General features: G+C 32.6%; 1 pseudogene; it reads left to right on the plus strand.

Annotated features, from left to right (window-relative positions):
- Positions 1-17,135: 17,135 nt before the first annotated feature.
- LOC104867216 lies at positions 17,136-17,665 on the plus strand (annotated as a pseudogene).
- The last annotated feature ends 590 nt before the right edge of the window (positions 17,666-18,255 follow it).

The raw sequence follows: 18,255 nt of genomic DNA on the forward strand, positions 1-18,255 counted from the left end.
AATTTATTATTTATCTAAGCAAATGGAAAAATACTTGACATTAAAGAAATAATAATTTATATATAATATGCAAGCTGCTGTAATAAATGCTAAGCTCAGTACAATATTCTAGAATTAAAATGCTCAACTTTCTGGAAAGTATTCAGGAAATATTCCCTTTAATGCATTTCTAGTGTACAATGGGCATAATAGACAATTAGATGGAATCAAAGCATAGTCTGAAAACATTTTAATTCAACATCTACGTGAAAGATTTAACATTTGCACTTTTGACTATTTCACATGATATTTATACATCTTTTAAACTATTTAAACTAATTTCAACATAAATTAAACTTATATTTGTTATTTTCATGTAGAGAAATCAAGCTGTAGAGTTATGAATTAGAGTTTTAGCCAGAAGAAAGTATGGCAAATGCAGCTACTGAAAGGAGTGCTTTGTATTTTAAGAGGGATTGGAAATTGGAATCCAGATTTAGAGAATAACAGCTGTATCATAATTCCTCAGAGTGAATTAGATGTGAACAGTTTCTTCAGCTCCTTGCACAGGTGACTAACAAGTGCATATATAAAGATGGACACATAGTAAAAATAAGAACTACAAGAACCTGCTGTTGAAATGGAGGAAATAGAAGGACATGATAATGAATGAATGTTTCACAGGAAATTATTACTACTTTTTCATTTCTTGAAAAATCAACAATAAGAATAGAACCATGGTTAAAGCAGAAAAAGGAAGCAAAATCATTTTGAAGGAATCCTTAATCATAAAGATAAAGGCAAAATAGCAAGTCCTGATAACAAAACCAGAGGAGATAGTTACAGGGCATTTTAGGCATATTTTAGCAATGATGAATATATTGGGAATGAAAAATTTAAGAGTACAATGAGGTGAATTCTCAATTACTTTTCAGGGAATTCAGAAAGGAAGTACAAAAACTGCTAGAGAAAATTCAGTGGATATTAATTAATAAAAACCCAAGAGATAAATGACTGCTTTAGATGAGTTATTTGGATACAAATATAATGGAGAGATAGATTAAGAGGATTCTCAAATCTCTATTCCAGGTTTCTGATAACATTAAGCGATGATCCAGAAAGAATTTTTGTAAAACCCTTTAGAAGAAAAAAAATAAGAAAGCTACATAATAGAATTACACTTTAATACTATTCATTGTTACTCCTGTCAAATGACCATGTGTACCTTGTTCTCATTGCCTTCTGTTCTATTTCTCACATTTTTGCTATTGGTTATACAAATTAGTGCGCTTCTCTTTGGCAGATTGTACATGAACGTAACATATCCCTACCATCTTCCTTCGTCTAGTCTCCCACTTAATTTCACATAGGTTTGAGAGGATTTAATGTGTATAGGGATTACGATTATATTCGCGTCCCCTATTACCCATCAGAAGACTAAAATTAGAATTAGTGTTTCCTCTAGCTATACTATTCCTTGGTACAGACTGAGAATTAAATAATTAAACACAGCATCACGTAAGAATGCTTCATTCCCATGTAATTTTGACAAAATATACAATAGCCAAGACAGGGAAGCATCCCAGGTTCTCAGTGAAAAATGGATAAGGTGAATGTTACACCCCCCCACACAATGAAGTGTTATTCTGCTATAAAAAAACAAAGTGTCATTTGCACAAAAATGGATGGATCTGGACATTATCATGTTGAGCAAACTAAGTCAGACTCAGAAAGACAAATATTGTGTTACCCTAATCACTAGAATCTGAAAACAAGATAGCAAAGAAGAGGAAAGTGGACCATTATCAGACAAGAGGGCGTGTAGGGGCCTGCTTTGCCTTCCAAGTACAATTTCACATTTTCGTTTTCTCCGCTCAGTGAGAATCAAAACATTGTCTTTGTAGTTTTTTGCATTCCTTTTATGATTTCTTCCAGTTACATAATCTTAAATGCAATCAGTACAGTAATAACACACAGTTCATCAGAATGAAGCTATTATTAAAATCTACCAATAAACTCAATTAAAGAAAAAAAAAGAATGGAGAAAAAGAAGAAATAGAGCAGAAAAAAAATCTACAGTCAATTCACTACCAGACATTTCTGGTTGAGTATCTCAAACATAATCTGGAGAAACATAATCTGTACCTCTAAAGCTGCTTTTCCCAAGAACTTGTCACTTGTGTTTATAAAAAACTATTGTCTACCAGATGCATGAATCAAAAACTTCCTTTGGGGAAATCATTATCTACTTTATTCGACATTGCACATCAGTAAAATGTGTTGATCCCGATTTCAAAATTTGTTCAACCATTCTCATTGCTTACTTCTATTCACTACCATCTTACAAATGATTGCAATGAACTTAATAGCTTTCCCACTTTTTTCTGAATTATTAATCTTGATTTTAATTCACAATACATTGTCTTGAGAAGAAAGCCATGAAAATAAAAATTAAATTGCGATTCCTCTTATAGAAACCGTCCAGTGGGTATCCATTTCATTCTGATTTAAAGACAAAATAATGAAAATAGTTAACAAAATAGTTGTACCATTACATAGAGGTTCACCTACTTTACCCACAATGCACTTTTGTTTTTCTTTGAACACTGTTAGGCCATATTTACATCAGAAATCTATATACTTTATCTTTCTTCTTCCTGGAGCTTTTTTTTCTGTCAGGTTTCTCTATGACTTGCTTGCTCACATCCTACAGATATTTATTTGACTATTAATTTGCCAACAAATATTTCCTTGACCACCATATTTAAAATCAAAACATTTTGCCTTTGTAATCTATCAATGTTCCTTGTAATTCCTGTCATATGACAAACAATATATTTTAATTATTAACATATGTCTTTACTTCTCATTTATACACCCTGAAAGCATTGAGTTTTTTGTCTGTTTTGCCAACTTTTATTGATTATACATGGAATTTATCTGGCACATAATATGTGTTCAGTGGTAATTTATTTTTTTGCTTGCATGACTGATTGAGTATTTTAACCATCCAATTCCTTTATTTCCATGTTCTCCCTATTGAAGTTGATCAGGATAAGGTATGAGCCACAACACCAGTTAATTCACATATTGCTTAATGACCTCAAAATTTAAGACCATATCTTTTCTCAAAAAGCTGAGAAGAAACAAGCTGAATCTTATTTTCAGTGATTGGAATTGATAACTAGAAGAACCTTCCTACACTTGGGAAGGAAATCAGTTATATCATTGTGTAAAGAGAGCCCAGAGGGTTGGTGTGGAAAAGGATAATGGACAGAAGAGAAAAGAAGCCTGGTATAAACATAAAAAGTTTGCTCTGTCAAAGGGGAGGACAGGAAACAGGTGGAGAAAAGTCACTCTCTAAAGATGTTGGCATTTCAATCCTATGTTCAATTAAGTTAAATCAAATATAATACTTTTGTACTTCTCATCACTGTAGAGAGAATATATTTCAAACTTACTCAGCTAAAAATATATTTCTTATTTTAGTAAATTACCTTGACTGGACTTAAGAAATTTTCTGCCCAAGCTGGATCTAAACTCAAATTTACTTACTGTTCTTATTACAACCCTGTTGTGAGCCAGCAATGCAGAGCACTGTCCAGCAGTGTCTCAAACCTGAAAGAGCAGCGGGGTGGAGATGGGGGAGAGAGAAAGGAGGGACGCCAAGACAAGAGTCTGATCAAGGCGACGTTTATTGCAGGCAAGCATCAGCCTTTTAAAGGCACATCAACAGGAAGCACCTGACTCCTACAGATAACATCAGATCTTTGGCTGTCCGAGTTTCTCCCATGCAGGGTCAAAAACAAGTTTAACTCGTGCAATCCTTAAAAAGGAACAAATATTAACACATGCTAATTAGGAACATCCGGACCACACATTGTGTCAATGCCTTAATTATAAAGAAAGAAGTTATCTTTCAAATGTCAAATGCCAGTGGGCCATGACTGGCTCCCACACAACCCAGCTTTGAAGGCTTAGATTGTGCAAATATCCAAGAAGACAGTTACAGTAGGATCCTTTTGTGAAGAATTACATTGGCTATTATTGAAAAGCATTTTATTCTACCCTTCTTGGTCCCAATGCTCCTATGGATGTTGAGATTCATAATCTAAATTTGGAGCATGGGAAATCTCAGAGTGAGATCTAGGAACATACTGCAGGGGCTTCCCTTCCTAGAGGTGGTGGGGGACCTCTCAGGCTTCCTCTCAGAGACTACCAAGTTCCTTGACCTGAAAGAGATAAGTCCTTGCTGCTTATAGGACAGAAAGGCACCATTCTCTCTTTAGTCTCCAGAGGTCTGTTCTCCTCAGTTTATTTCTCAAAGATACTTTTCATAGACCTTTAAGAATAATATTGGACTTTGGGTTTATCACTCTGAATCCACCAGTCCTTTCAAAAGCAGTGTGGCAAGAGATCACAAAATCTGGCTTTCTGAATAAAGCCAGCACAACTAAATGCTGTTATACAAAAAAGTCTGACTTGTGGAGCTAAGGAACATTATCGTAATAAGACAGTTTCAGCCAGAATTTGGGGCCTAACATAATTTCCCCAGATTACAGAATTTTATGTGTTTTTATATTATACAGAATTTGATCACATAATTTAAATACTTATTTGACAATTTTATTAAATCTATAAGTATCCTTAAAAGTTAAAAAGTTGGAAATACCACTGTAGATCAATTATAAAATGAAAGAAGAGTGGAAATCTCCATAAGAATAAAATAAATAAAACTGATTCAGAGAACATATTTTGTCTTTGAAACTAATAAGATATATTCAAACAAAGTGGCAACGGTGACTTACTTGCCTATTATTTTCTGGCCATACTGGCTGTGGTGGATTAACTAATGATTAACTTGTAATGCCCAGCTGAACTGAATCAGCATGATTGGGGTTGGAAGACCCACCTGAGGACTGTTGCCAACTGCATAAAAAGAGAGCTGGGGGCGGGCTCGGGCAGAGATTAGATTGATACTGTTGTTTTTCAAGGAGAAGCTTGCTGTGGTTGGTTTTCTGGCTGAAAACTTGGCTGTTCTCCTTGGAGGAGGAGGTGAGTCCTTACTGTTTCTGGGAATGGCTACTGTTCTCCTCAGGGAAGCTCTGATTTTCACAGTGAGCAAGTAACACTTCCTAGCTCCAGTATAGATCCCTCAGCCTGGTTGCACAAATCCTTCATCTCACTGTCACAGGTTTTCTGGCCTCCACCACTGGCCATTGGGTTTTTCCTGGTACAGATCCTCAATACAAACAAGCAACAGTTATTGCTATGGGCTCTAGGCCACTGGCTAGACTCAAGAAGGACATTGCCTTGGGCACTAGGCCTTCAGCCAAACTTATGTGGGACATTGTTGTGGGATTTAGATCCTTGGATGGAAATTTGGGTCTCTGTGTGCAGCTAGATCTCTTTTACTTCTCTACATTTGACTTTTTGGGTGACTATTATAAAATAATCCTATAAATTATGTGTCTAATATTAAATAGATTTCCCATGCAAAAACCTTGGCCACAACACTCACTGGTGTTAGTATCTTTTCCACTAATCTTCTTTTGGCATTCAAATATAACTGGTAATCCTCACTTTATATTTGTCAATAGCAAATAATTTGATCATCTTGAAAATCTAAAAAATAATCAAATGTATATCTATCAAATATAATGATTGTGAAAATTAAACAATTTGATACAAGAAAAGTATTTAGAATAGTTATTTACTAAGATGACCACTATTCAATAAATGCTCTTTTATTTCACAAACACATTAAATTTCTTATTTAATATTCTAATTTATCACTGTTTCAACATTGACTTACTTTCATTGGTTTTGTAGCTGTAGCAAATTCTTTTCCACTAATTTATACAGATTTGGAATTTTAAAAATTAATTTATAGAAAATATACTTAGGTAACATTGATATTAGAGATAATAAAAAATTATACTAGCCTTTAAACAGAAAGAAGCTCTCTGACAATATATAGATTGAGCCCTTTGTATTTAAAGACTACTATAATTCTTTGTACCAAATATATAATATCTTGACAAATATTGCTTAAGAAATAAATTTCTATTTTAAGCTAAATTTACTATTAAAAGCTTCAACATAATTAAAGAAATTGAAGGAGAATGAAAATCCATAATGTCCGTACCTTAGATAAACAAAACAAAGTAATAACTGAGATTACAAATTGCATAAATGGGAATAATTTTGGAGTATTTTGTAAATACTGAATAATTTCTCTGGTGTGAATAATCTGAAATAGTACATAAGATCCTAACGAGATAACTGACATTGTGAAATGGGAAGAAAAGGGATAAAGGTGTAGGGAAGCTGGGATGGGTAGGGGAAGCATAATAAGGGAAAAGAAAAAAAATGTGAGAAAATGAAAAGATGGAAATAAAGCGTTTGTAAATGGGGAGGAGAGGAGGAGGTGAAGGAAGGGCAGGGATAAGGGAAAAAAGGAGAACCAAGACCTGTTATGTAGAGGTACAAGATCCCAATGGTGAATGTAACTGTACTGTATACCTGAAATGCACCGATAACAATGAGAAAAAAAGAAGTGGAGAACACTACGTATGTTAGGGAAATGGGAAATGAAATGCATTTCTAACAGTCACACATCTGTCACTCAACTAATACATATATGTAGCCTGAATATATCTACACCTAGGGACTAAAGGTAAAATGCCAGAAATAAGATAAGCCAAAAATATAAATGTTAACTTGGAAAAATAAGATCATTATTTCATTATTTTTAAACAATAAAAAATTAGAACATAAAATTGTTGTCATTACCTTAGGATAAATAGATAAGACATTTTCTTACTTTTAACATCTACCTGATCCCTGGGATTCTAAGGCCAGCCAGGACCACAAAATGATGTCCTGACTCAAAAACAAAAAAGTAAACAAGCAAAAAATAGTATGTTCCACTCTAAGTGAAAATGACAGCCAAATTTGATGTAAGCCTTTCTACTTCTGTGCTCTGATTGCTTGTTATGTATTATCACTGTCTTCCTGTATTTCCCTTCCATCACTTTTTTTTCGGCTTTAATTGAGTTTATTGGTACATTTTAGGGATACACTACAGTTACATTCATTGTTGGGATCTTGTACCTCTACATGACAAGTCTTGGTTCTCATTTTTTCCCCTTACCTCTGCCCTCCCTTCACCCGCTCCTCCCCTCCCCATCTACAAACACTTTATTTTCATCATTTCATTCTCTCATATTTTTTTCTTTTCCCTTTTTACTCTTCCCCTACCCATCCCACCTTCCCTACAGTTTTAGCTTCTTTCTTCCCATTTCTAAATGTCAGTAATCTTATTAAGATCTTATGTTTTATTGCAGATTATGCACACCAGGGAAACTATTCGGTATTTACACATGTGTGACTTATTTATTTCACTAAGGAGTATATCTTCGATATGTATCCATTTTCCTATGAATGAATCTATTTTCTCGTTCTTAATGGCTGAGTAATAGTCCATTTTATAGAAAAACCACATCTTCTTTATCCAGTTTCCAACGGATGGGCAAATGGGCTGTTTCCAAGATTTAGCTATTACAAACTGTGCCGCTATAAACATGGGTGCACATACTTCTCTGTGATGATTCTTTTAGTTCTCTTGGAAAGATACCCAGCAGAAGGATGGCTGGGTCAAATGGAACCTCCAGTCCAAGCTCTTTGAGGTATCTCCATATTGATTTCCATAGTGGTTGCACCAGTCTGCACTCCCACCAACAATGGAGAAGGGTTCCTTTCTCCCCACAACCCCACCAACATTTGTTATTGTGTGATTTCTTGATAGCAGCCATTCTTTGTGGGGTGACGTGGAATCTCAGTGTTGTTTTTATCTGCATCTCTCCAATGACCAGTGATGTGGAACATTTTTTCAAATATTTTCTTGCTGCTTTTACTTCTTTGTCTGAGAAATGTCTGTTCATTTCGGATGCCCATTTTTGAATCGGGTCTTTATATTTGGGGGGACTGATTGCTTTGAGTTCTTTATATACCCTTGATAATAGTCCTTTGTCTGAGGAACAGCTGGTAAAAATTTTTTCCCACATTGTAGATTGTCTTAGTTCTGCTGATGGTTTCTTTTGAAGTACAGAAGCTTTTTAGTAAGATGAGATCCCAGTTGTTGATTCTATCTGCTAGTTCCCGTGCTACTGAAGACTTGTTCATAAAGTCTTTCCCTATACCAATGTCTTCCAGAGTTCTGCCTAACTTATCTTCCAGCAAGTTTAATGTTTCTGTTTTAATATTTAGATCTTTAATCCATTTGGATTTTAATTTAGTGCATGGTGAAAGATAAGGGTCTAATTTTAATCTGTGGCAGGTTGACATCCAGTTTTTCCAACACCATTTATTAAAGAGGCTATCTTTCCTCCACTGAGGATGGTGAGCTCCTTTGTCAAAGATGAGGTAGCTGAGTACATCTGCATTTGTTTTTGTGTCTTCCAGTCTGTTCCACTGATCCCTTCCATCACTTTTAATGCTTTAATTTTCAGTGTAAATTGCACTGTGTTAAGAGCTATTGACTTTATTGAATGTGTCTTTTGTTGTGTCTAATCCCACAACTTGTTAGTATTGCTTTCAAAGTTTAAACTCAAGAGTTCAAAGATGTTTATAAGGGTTACCTTGCTCTTGACAGAGACCATACATCCAGATCCTATGGAATACCAGGATAAAAGACAAAACAATGCCCAATTTCTTCCTAGGCCTTGTAGCTTTAGTTAGTGTACAGGCTCTGATTTGGATTAATGAGCATGCTGGTGCATAGCGCCCAAACCTCAGTAGACTCTTTTTCTACCATACTGTGAAATCTCAAAAGGATTTCAGTTACTTTCTTGAAGTTTTAAAGAGATTGTCCTAATATTAATGTTCTTGAATGAATACATATTCATCTTCCATTAAAGTATATTATTTTTCATTCTCAAACTCGACATTCTAGTAATTTCTGAAATATCAGGTATATTTATAGGTTGTAATTCTGATGGAATAAAAGTTGATCTGAAGTGCATATAAATGCTATCGTTGAGTAAATAGTCTCACATATGTCTCATGTCCTACAAGAGTTATACATCGTTGTTAGCAGAATATTATCAGATAGTGACAATTATGCATTTCCTTTCTAGAAAGGAAAAATTTAGAGATATCCACGGCAAAATTAAGAGATGAAGAAAAATAACATCATTACTATCATCATCATCATCATTATTGGAATCATTTGCCTTTTGAGGTGAGGCTTTCTTAAGTAATCCTAGATATTCTAAGTATGATAGAAAAAAATAATACATACTTATATTGTATAACATTAAAAAGGATAATAAAGATGATGCATTCTTGAAAATTTCTGAGTTCCCTAGCATTTTACAATAACTCAAAATTGAGACAGGCCAAAGCTGAGAGTATTCTCTTAGATTTTATTGATAGAACAAAAAAGATTAATAATTTTAATTCATTACATAAAATTATTTGGCTTTAGGTATAAAAAATTAAGTGCTTCTCATGTTCTCTGTATGAATATGAAAATATGTTGAGTTGCATATGTACAGTTTTTATAAAGTGAAATATTTTCAGTGAACAATAATGAAGCCACCATACAAAATAAAGAGTTGGTTAATTTGTTTAATAATAGCTGTAATTTTTAAATAATATATTTAGTCTCGACAACCCCGAATATTTGTACTCTTTAGTAGAAAGTTACACCAAAGCAGTTAAAAATGATTTTGTTCTTTGGGAAAAGAAAAAAAAATCAATCATCACTACCACCAAATCTAAAATACCCAATAAATAGAATCCTTCATGTTGTAGGCTTTTATTAGCATTTTTTTATTTGTTAAGGTGGTTTTATTAGCATATGTAGCTTTCATCAAGTCTGTGTTTTATAATAGTATCATGTGGTCTACACCTGCCACTTTATAAGCAACTGAAAGCTTGTTTTTAACCTCCTGGAGTTCCCAAGAACCTCAAGTACTAATATAATGTAGAAAAGCTTCAAATAACTAAGTGCTGAGCATATTTGCTTATATTTTACTAAAGGTAAAGTTTTGTTTTTGTAAGTGGTTCTAAAACCTTTTTGGTTTCAAGACCTTAATCCTCCTAAACTGTTGTGGGTTACAAGAAACATTTATTTGGATTGTATTTCAGAATGTTACCCTATTAGAAGTTAAAACTGAGAATTTTGTTAAGCATGTGAACACACAATGCATACTCTGCTATTCAGCAAATGATGTAGTCATGATATATGCAGGCTCTGGCGAATATTTATAGCAAATAAAGAAAATAGACGTATCTGTTCAAATAACAGCATATATTTTTTTCTTTTTATTGAGTTATTGGTACATTGTAGGTATACAGTACAGTTACATTCATCATTAGGATCTTGTACCTTTACATGACGGGTATTGGTTCTCATTTTTTCCCCTTGTCCCTGCCCTCCCAGCATACATTTTTTAACAATTTTATCTGAGACTTTTTGCCTGAACAATCAATTTGAAAGAAATTTTTCTGTGTTATCGTAATGAACCTTTTGCAAAAATTATCATCATAATAATAAAAGTGAAAAAAAGAAAGTGGTAATCTGTTTTGTAAGCTTACTGTGTGACCAATAGTTGATGAAGATGGAGTAGGTTTGTGAAAAGTTCCCACCTTGCCACACCAGGTTTCAGAGGAGAAGAGAATACTAAAGGGTAGACACTTTTCCTATTTCAGTATAGTGTGTGCATCATGGCTTTGGTTTCTATGAAAATGTATTTGTCAGCTGTTAGCATGTACATATTAAAAGCAACATATTTATGCATTGAAAATTGGCAACAAATTCTTCAACAAATTACACATTAAATTAAAATGAGTATTTAGATGTGTCTCGAATTATATTAAAATTTTAACCCTAAAAAGTTAATTGAATTGAATTTAGTAATCAAATTATATTTTAAAAGTAGTAAATTAATTTGGTATTGAATAAAACATGTTTGCAAAGAAAATTTTGAAGATAAACTAATCATTGTCTATTTTGTAACATAAATATTTAAATATGAAGTTTGCCTTAAAGGAAACTGATTATCAGAAGAATATAAACACTGAAAGACTACTTTGTTTAGTTATAAACTTTGTCCTTACTATGTTCATAGTTTCGGGTGTGACAGCATTGAATTTGTGAATACCAATGGCAAGATATAAGTATTTCAGTTTCTGCTTACTTTCAAACCATTTCTTGAGAAGCTCAATCTCAATAGTCATTCCCAACCTCCGATTCTCAGGAAGCAGAGGCACACCTAGTCTATGGCTTCCCTAAACTCTAAGGGTTATACAGGCCCCTGAGGTGATATCACTCCAACATGCAGACCTCCTTTGTGTAATACTGTTGTTTCTCTGAAAGGCTGAGACTTTGAGAACATGTCTTTTTTTTGTGAGACTGACTCTTGGTTCTTGCAGACTTGTTTGCTCTAATTTATCTTCCAAGTTTCTTAAGCTAAACTTTTACCAAAATTATGAAGGAAAGCAAAGCTCCTTATTAATTCCCTCTTTCCTGACATTAAATCATGCCCATATTGGCTATTTCCTTTCTCTCTCATAGTGATTGAGGGAATTCTTTAGTATAAACTATATTGTGACATCTTGAAGAACTCAAAGAAAAAAGAATTACTTCATGAGATTTAAAAATATATGTATTATTATGATCTCAGCATAAAACTGAGCAAAATAATGGCAAAATTTAAATAAAGTAGTGAAGCTTCCTCTAGGGGAAAAAATTACTTTGTTTAGATTTTGAAATCAAATACCAAATAAAATTATAATTTTTAGAAATCTCAGTTGAAGAAATCATTTTGCTGATTTTGTGTGTATGCATTTTTTTTTTCTTTGTTGTGCTTCTTTGTTTTGTACTGAGGATTGAATTTAGGATTGCTATACTAGTAATCTGCATCATTAGATTTACTAATTTATTTATGTTTGTTTGTTTGCATTTTAAGATTGGATTTTACTTACTAGCCCCAGCTGCACTTGAACTTGCCTTAGCTTTCCCAATAACTAAATCTTGTAAATTAGAGAAAAAGTTGAGGCTCAAAAGTGTGTTTTAGTTTGGTAGTGACAAAAACTTTATTAACTTTATCTATAATGCTTGGTTCATTAAATAATAGTGGTAGTGAAATAAAAGTGACATTCTGGTCCTTTTTATTTTTTCATTTTCATAACTAACCTATGCACAAAGACTACACAAACCAGTGCTCCCAGTTCAATGATTTATCACAGAGGAAAACTCCCCTCTAACAGTGCAATGTGCTGATACCAGGAACTCCCAGAGCCTTCTTAGCATCTACACTGCTTTCTACATATATAAAGTTACTTTTCTAACTGCTGTGAAAATCATTTGGGGTAATATTTTTTAACATTCATGAATGAAACATGCACTTTTTAAGAACACAAATTACCTTTTCTCTTTCTCTCACCACAGGCTCTTTCCCCAAAGCCAAACACGGAGAACACACTCTTGTAGCTGACTTACTTTTTCATCATCACACACGTATGACATTTGTCCTTGTGGATGTGACTAATTCTAGCTTTTTTAAAATGTGGATTTCTAGATATCTTTTGATTATGTGATTTTATTGGGATTAATTTATCCATTTAATTTTTGATGACAATTGAGTTAAATTTATAATTATGAATTATACAAAGATTTTGGTGTTTATTGGTACCTATCTCTGTTAATTTTAGCAATAGAGTTTCTGGACTGTGGACAATACCTATATCCAACTTTCCTGAAAAATGACTGATTATATTGGGAAGTGGTTAAAATAACTTAAAATACATCTATGTGATATGTGAGGCATTCATTTGTGCCATATAATTTTCAAATGATATCAATAGATAATTTTTAGATCTTTTCCTGTATTTGTAGTGATGTTTAATTATGCTTTAAATATTATTTTGTTTATTAATAAGATAAAGAACCTTTAATATATTTATTGAATACTCATGTTACATCTGAGAATTACTTTTTCATTAAATTGATCATTTTCTATTATCTGTCTTACTCCAATTGATTTGAAGAATTTCAAGTTCATGTTAACACAGAGCTTTCTCAGTTTTGTGCCATGCTTTTTAAACCTTTTGAAGGAAAATTTTAATGTAACATTATATGATTAGTACTTTTTCTTGAACCACTTAAGAATTCTCCTGCCAAAGGTAAAAATTACATTATTATGGAAAAACTTCTAAAAGCTTGATTCATTTGTATTTTATATTTATTTCTACAGTCTAGCTAGAGTTAACAGAGCTTTCTCAGTTTTGTGCCATGCTTTTTAAACCTTTTGAAGGAAAATTTTAATGTAACATTATATGATTAGTACTTTTTCTTGAACCACTTAAGAATTCTCCTGCCAAAGGTAAAAATTACATTATTATGGAAAAACTTCTAAAAGCTTGATTCATTTGTATTTTATATTTATTTCTACAGTCTAGCTAGAGTTAATTTATGCTTCTAATTTTAAAGAGATATCATTTTGAATTAAATTGACCTCCTATAGTTTTTTTAAAAAGCTTATTTTCTTTTCTTGTCTGTATGACAAAATTTGCCTGGATCAAATGCCTATAGTGAGCATACCTGATTAAACTTGCACTTCTTTTAATCTTTTCATAATATTGCATTCCTGTAAATTTTAAGTATTTATATAAGTATATAATATTTCAATCATTTTGTTTTTCTTTGCTTACTCATAACACAGGTATATATTTAAAAGGGGTGGCTAATGGATTTTTGTGTAAATTTGAATATCAGGTTTGTCTGTTTCTACAATTAATTGTGTTAGCAATTTGAGAATTTATTGATTTTTATATATTTTTTAGCTATGGCATCATTGTAATACTTTATTTTCCAAATATCTGAACATGATTATTCTTCAAATTTATTTAGATTTCCTTTTTCCTTTCATAAAGTTCCATAGATGACTAAATACAAGCCTTTCTTCACATAATTTGTTATAACTGTTGCTGCATACTTGAAATTTTTATATCTATAATAATAGATTTGTTTTTATTTTTTCTGTTCTAATTGTTTTGGAGAACTGCAATTATTTTTCTCTATCAGCAAACTTGCTATATCTACTTCATTTTCAATAAATTTATTTGGATTTTCTGTATGTACTAACAGACTACATATAATAGTTACAACTTTTAAACCAATTATTATATCATCATTATTATTGACTTGTGGGTAGTGCTGGAAATCACAGCAAGGACCTCACTTATTCTAGGCAAGCACTGTACCACTGAGCTACACCCCAGCCTCATTTTATAATTTTTATTTTATTACTGCACATGGTAGGTACATCAATAGGTATTGAATAATAATAATTATAAAAGAACTTTTCCTCTTTTTCCCAATCCCAAGAAAAATGTTTTGCATGTGTTCCCATGATGTACACTATTACTGCCAGTAATTTTTCAAATACTTGTATGAAATTAGATATTTACATCTATATTTAAGTTTGCAAGATATTTAAATTAATAATGGATGTATTATATCAATTTTTCTGCTCAAAATTATTTTCCTATTTAAATATGATCAAAATATCAATTTTCAAGAATTCAAATTTATATTTCTGAATATATGTAAATTAATTGGGACATTTTATGCATTTGTTCTTGTTTCAATTTGTTGTTCACAATTTTTTCATTGCTATACACAAGAAACACGAGAAGCTAATACACAAAGAAAACTGTCAATAGATTGAACAGACAAAATTCAGAATGGGAGAAAATTTTGCAAGTGATTCAGTATTGCACAACTCAAGAGCAAAATGTAATCTAATTAAAATGGGCAAAGAATTTTGATAGAAATTTATAAAAGAAGATATAATAGCCAAAAGCTCTATGAAACACACTATCAATAATCATTAAGAAATGGAAAATAAGAAATTATCTTACAATGATTAGAATGGTTAAAATCAAAAGGACAAAAAATGTTGGTAATGATGTAGGGAAAAAGAAATTGATGTTGTTGAGAAGATGAATCGGTGCAGACATTATGAGAAGCAGTGTGAAGTTTCCTCAAAAACTAAACACACTTCTGTATGTTTTTTACCTTCTGAATCTCACTCACATTTTTGTTACTGTGTCCTTTGAAATATGATTATCTGAAGTTGCTCACTTTTCTTATTACCCTGCTTATGGGTATTATTTGATGGCAAGATTGAAATTATACAGCTCCAAATTCACAGAATTATGAGTCTTTTTGCAAGATACATTTGGATATAGTGACTCCTAACAATTACACTAATTATATTCACTTAAACATTTTCAAACCATACTAAAAGTGCAAAGCTACCTAGGAAACTCAGTTGTCATCAAATTATTTGTTAAGACTTTCTAGGCAAAAATATTTTTCTTCTTTTACATCTGCCTGGTTTTTGGATTCCAAGTTTCCTTTTGTTTTCTTGTTCTACATTTCCAAAATGAATTTGGTTACACATTTGTTTTTATTTTACTTGAGGGGGACTCCTTGACTTTAGTTTGGAAACTCCTGCATTCAGTTATACAATTTTCAGTTACTATACTTTGCAGCAATTATTGTCCTGATTTTGTTTTCTACTTATGTTTTTTAAAGAACAATTTACATTTAGTTGTGTCTTTTCTTGCTCTTCCTCTTTTATATAATATCTATATTTTGTCTATATTAAATTCTAAGTAATTTGTTATTTCTACTATCCAGTTCAAGTTCTTTTTCCCCCAGAATCTTTAACCTACTTATTAATTGAACTTTCAATTTTTACTAGTTTGTAATTTCTAAACATTTTTGTTTAAATCTGAATTTTCTGTTTTTGTTTTATTTTGTTTTTCTTTTTTGGTACTGGGGATCGAACTTGGGACCTTGCATTTGCAAGGCAGGTGGTGGAACCACTGAGCTAAATCCCCAGCCCTGACTTTTCTGTTTTCAAACTGAATTACATATTTTCTTTAAAGTTTTATGCTTTATTTCTTTTTTCCAATATATCAAATTGTCCCTTTCAGATTCTTTTATCATTTCTAGTTGTTTCTATCAGTTGTTGGCTCAGTGGGTCATTCCCTCTCTCTATCTTCCCTTCCCTAAGTCTACTTCACTTCCCCCTTCGTGATTAATTTTGTCATTGCTTTTCTTCATAGATATTTTTCCCCTTGGTACACCAGAGGTTACATTATAAGAAATGTTTCCAAAGAGTAGTTTTATTTTGTTCTGTCAGTGCCAAGGGAATCCAACTGTCCTTATCCAATTGCTCTTTTATGTTCTCAGTTTGGGACTCCTCCAAGTGCTCTGTATCTTTACATGACACAGGTCAGTGCTTCTTTCAAAACTTTAGATAGATGACGGTTTTTCCTAGTGAGTCAAGCACCCAACAGTATTTTCACTGCAGGATCAAGTTTAGCAGTCATCAGACTTAATCTGATGACCTTGTTTTTTATGACCCAAAAGGCATCTGTTCAGTTTTGGTAAGGGTGCAGGATACCATTCACCCAAATAAAAAGTTTTTTCTACTTTTCCATATCTTGCTTTGATTATCTTTTTTAGTCTTATCACTGAAAATTTTGTTATTCTCTTCTTTTTCAGCTTGGCTTTGCATAAAAAATACTTTTACTGTTATATTTAATAACAATTTCTGGGCAAAAATAGTAGGAAAGAGGTCTGTCCAAACAACTTGCTTAGTTTCTTGTGTGGTACCACTTATTAATTTGGAAGTTTCAAACTAAATTTATTGGAGACTTTTTAAAGGCACATTATTTATTGATTTAAAAAAATCTTAATAGAAACTGAATGCCATCAAGTCTTTCCTTCATATCTTAGAGTTGTTTAAAAATAAAAGTAAGGTTTTAATATAGTTAAGTGTGGGCACTAGGGATTTAGCTCAGTGTTTCTGTTGTCTGCCTTGTAAGCACAAGGTCTGGAGTTCGATACCCAGTACAAAAAAACAAAACAAAACAAAACAAAAAAGAAAGAAGAAAGAAAGAAAAGAAGTGTGCTTATGGGTTTTTTGTTTTTGTTTTTGTTTTTGTTTTTGTTTTCCTGTCTGTCCCCCCTGCCATGTTCTGAAATTGATGCTGGCTATACTTTATTCACTGTGTGTTCTGGTCTCCTGCTATGCTAACATGACCACTTTCTCCCTTAAACTACCATTATGATTATCTACCAGGACCTCTATGGCAACTAAGAGATGTTCTCTGACATTTACAAGATCTGTGAGATCTGAACAGGCCAAGCCTGGTGGTGGCTGGCAAGATGGTCAGTACAACAGTGGGTAACATTGGTGACTCACTCAATGATGCAAAATCCTCAGCTGAAGGTGTGCAGGTACCAAGAGCTCAGTAATCTCTGGTGTTGACATTGTTATACACCATCATTTGCAGGAAACTACCTTCACAAAAGCACATCAGAACCATCACTTGCAGGAAACTAGCCTCACAAAAGCACATCAGAACTGCATCAAAGATTACATGAAATCAATCAAAGGCAAAGTGGAGAACAATGACCAGAAATAGTAAAACTTTTTATGACAGGGATTCCAGAGCAAATGAAGCAAATCCTTGCTGATCTCAAAAACTATCACTGCTTTGTTGGTACAAACATAAATCCATATGCATGGTTGCTCTTTTAGGTTACAATGAGGATGGTGTGAAGTCATTTATGATTTTGATGGTTTCAAAATAGAAAAAAAACATTAACAGATTTGGCAGTTAACTTACATCTATCCTCTGTCATAAATGAATGTGGCTTGTCATCCACACAACTCTAGGACTTTAGACAATTGAGATTGATGTCCTCTTAATCACTTCATTTATTTTGACTTGATATATTTTGAGAGGAGGCATTGTTTTTAGGGAAAAAAAAGTCATATAGGTTGTCTAAAAAAAGTGTATTAACTTAAATAAAGGATGCTAACAGGAAAAGTATGACTTTAAGACTATAAATCTCTTAATTTCTTTGACATGACATATACTTGTAATTAAAAGAATGCTAATCTGAAATATAAAGCTACTATTTAAAGGCTTACTTGAAAATTAGACTATCACATAATAAAAGAATCCTATCAAGTCCATATTGCCATGGAATGTGAGTATGACTAAAAGACTGAGGTTGCTGACAGGAATAGTTCAAGGAAGATCGCAGTAAGTTTAGAAAATGGCTGAATGGAGAAAAGGAGAAGAAAAGATTATGGAAATACAATTACAATGCAACAGTAGATGACTATTTGCTAAGGTTTATAGGTTCACTGCTTTGTAACCAATAAAAATATGTAA

The sequence above is a fragment of the Fukomys damarensis genome, unplaced genomic scaffold (genome assembly GCF_012274545.1).
Source record: "Fukomys damarensis isolate Sample0158 unplaced genomic scaffold, DMR_v1.0_HiC HiC_scaffold_20, whole genome shotgun sequence".
NCBI lineage: Eukaryota > Metazoa > Chordata > Mammalia > Rodentia > Bathyergidae > Fukomys > Fukomys damarensis.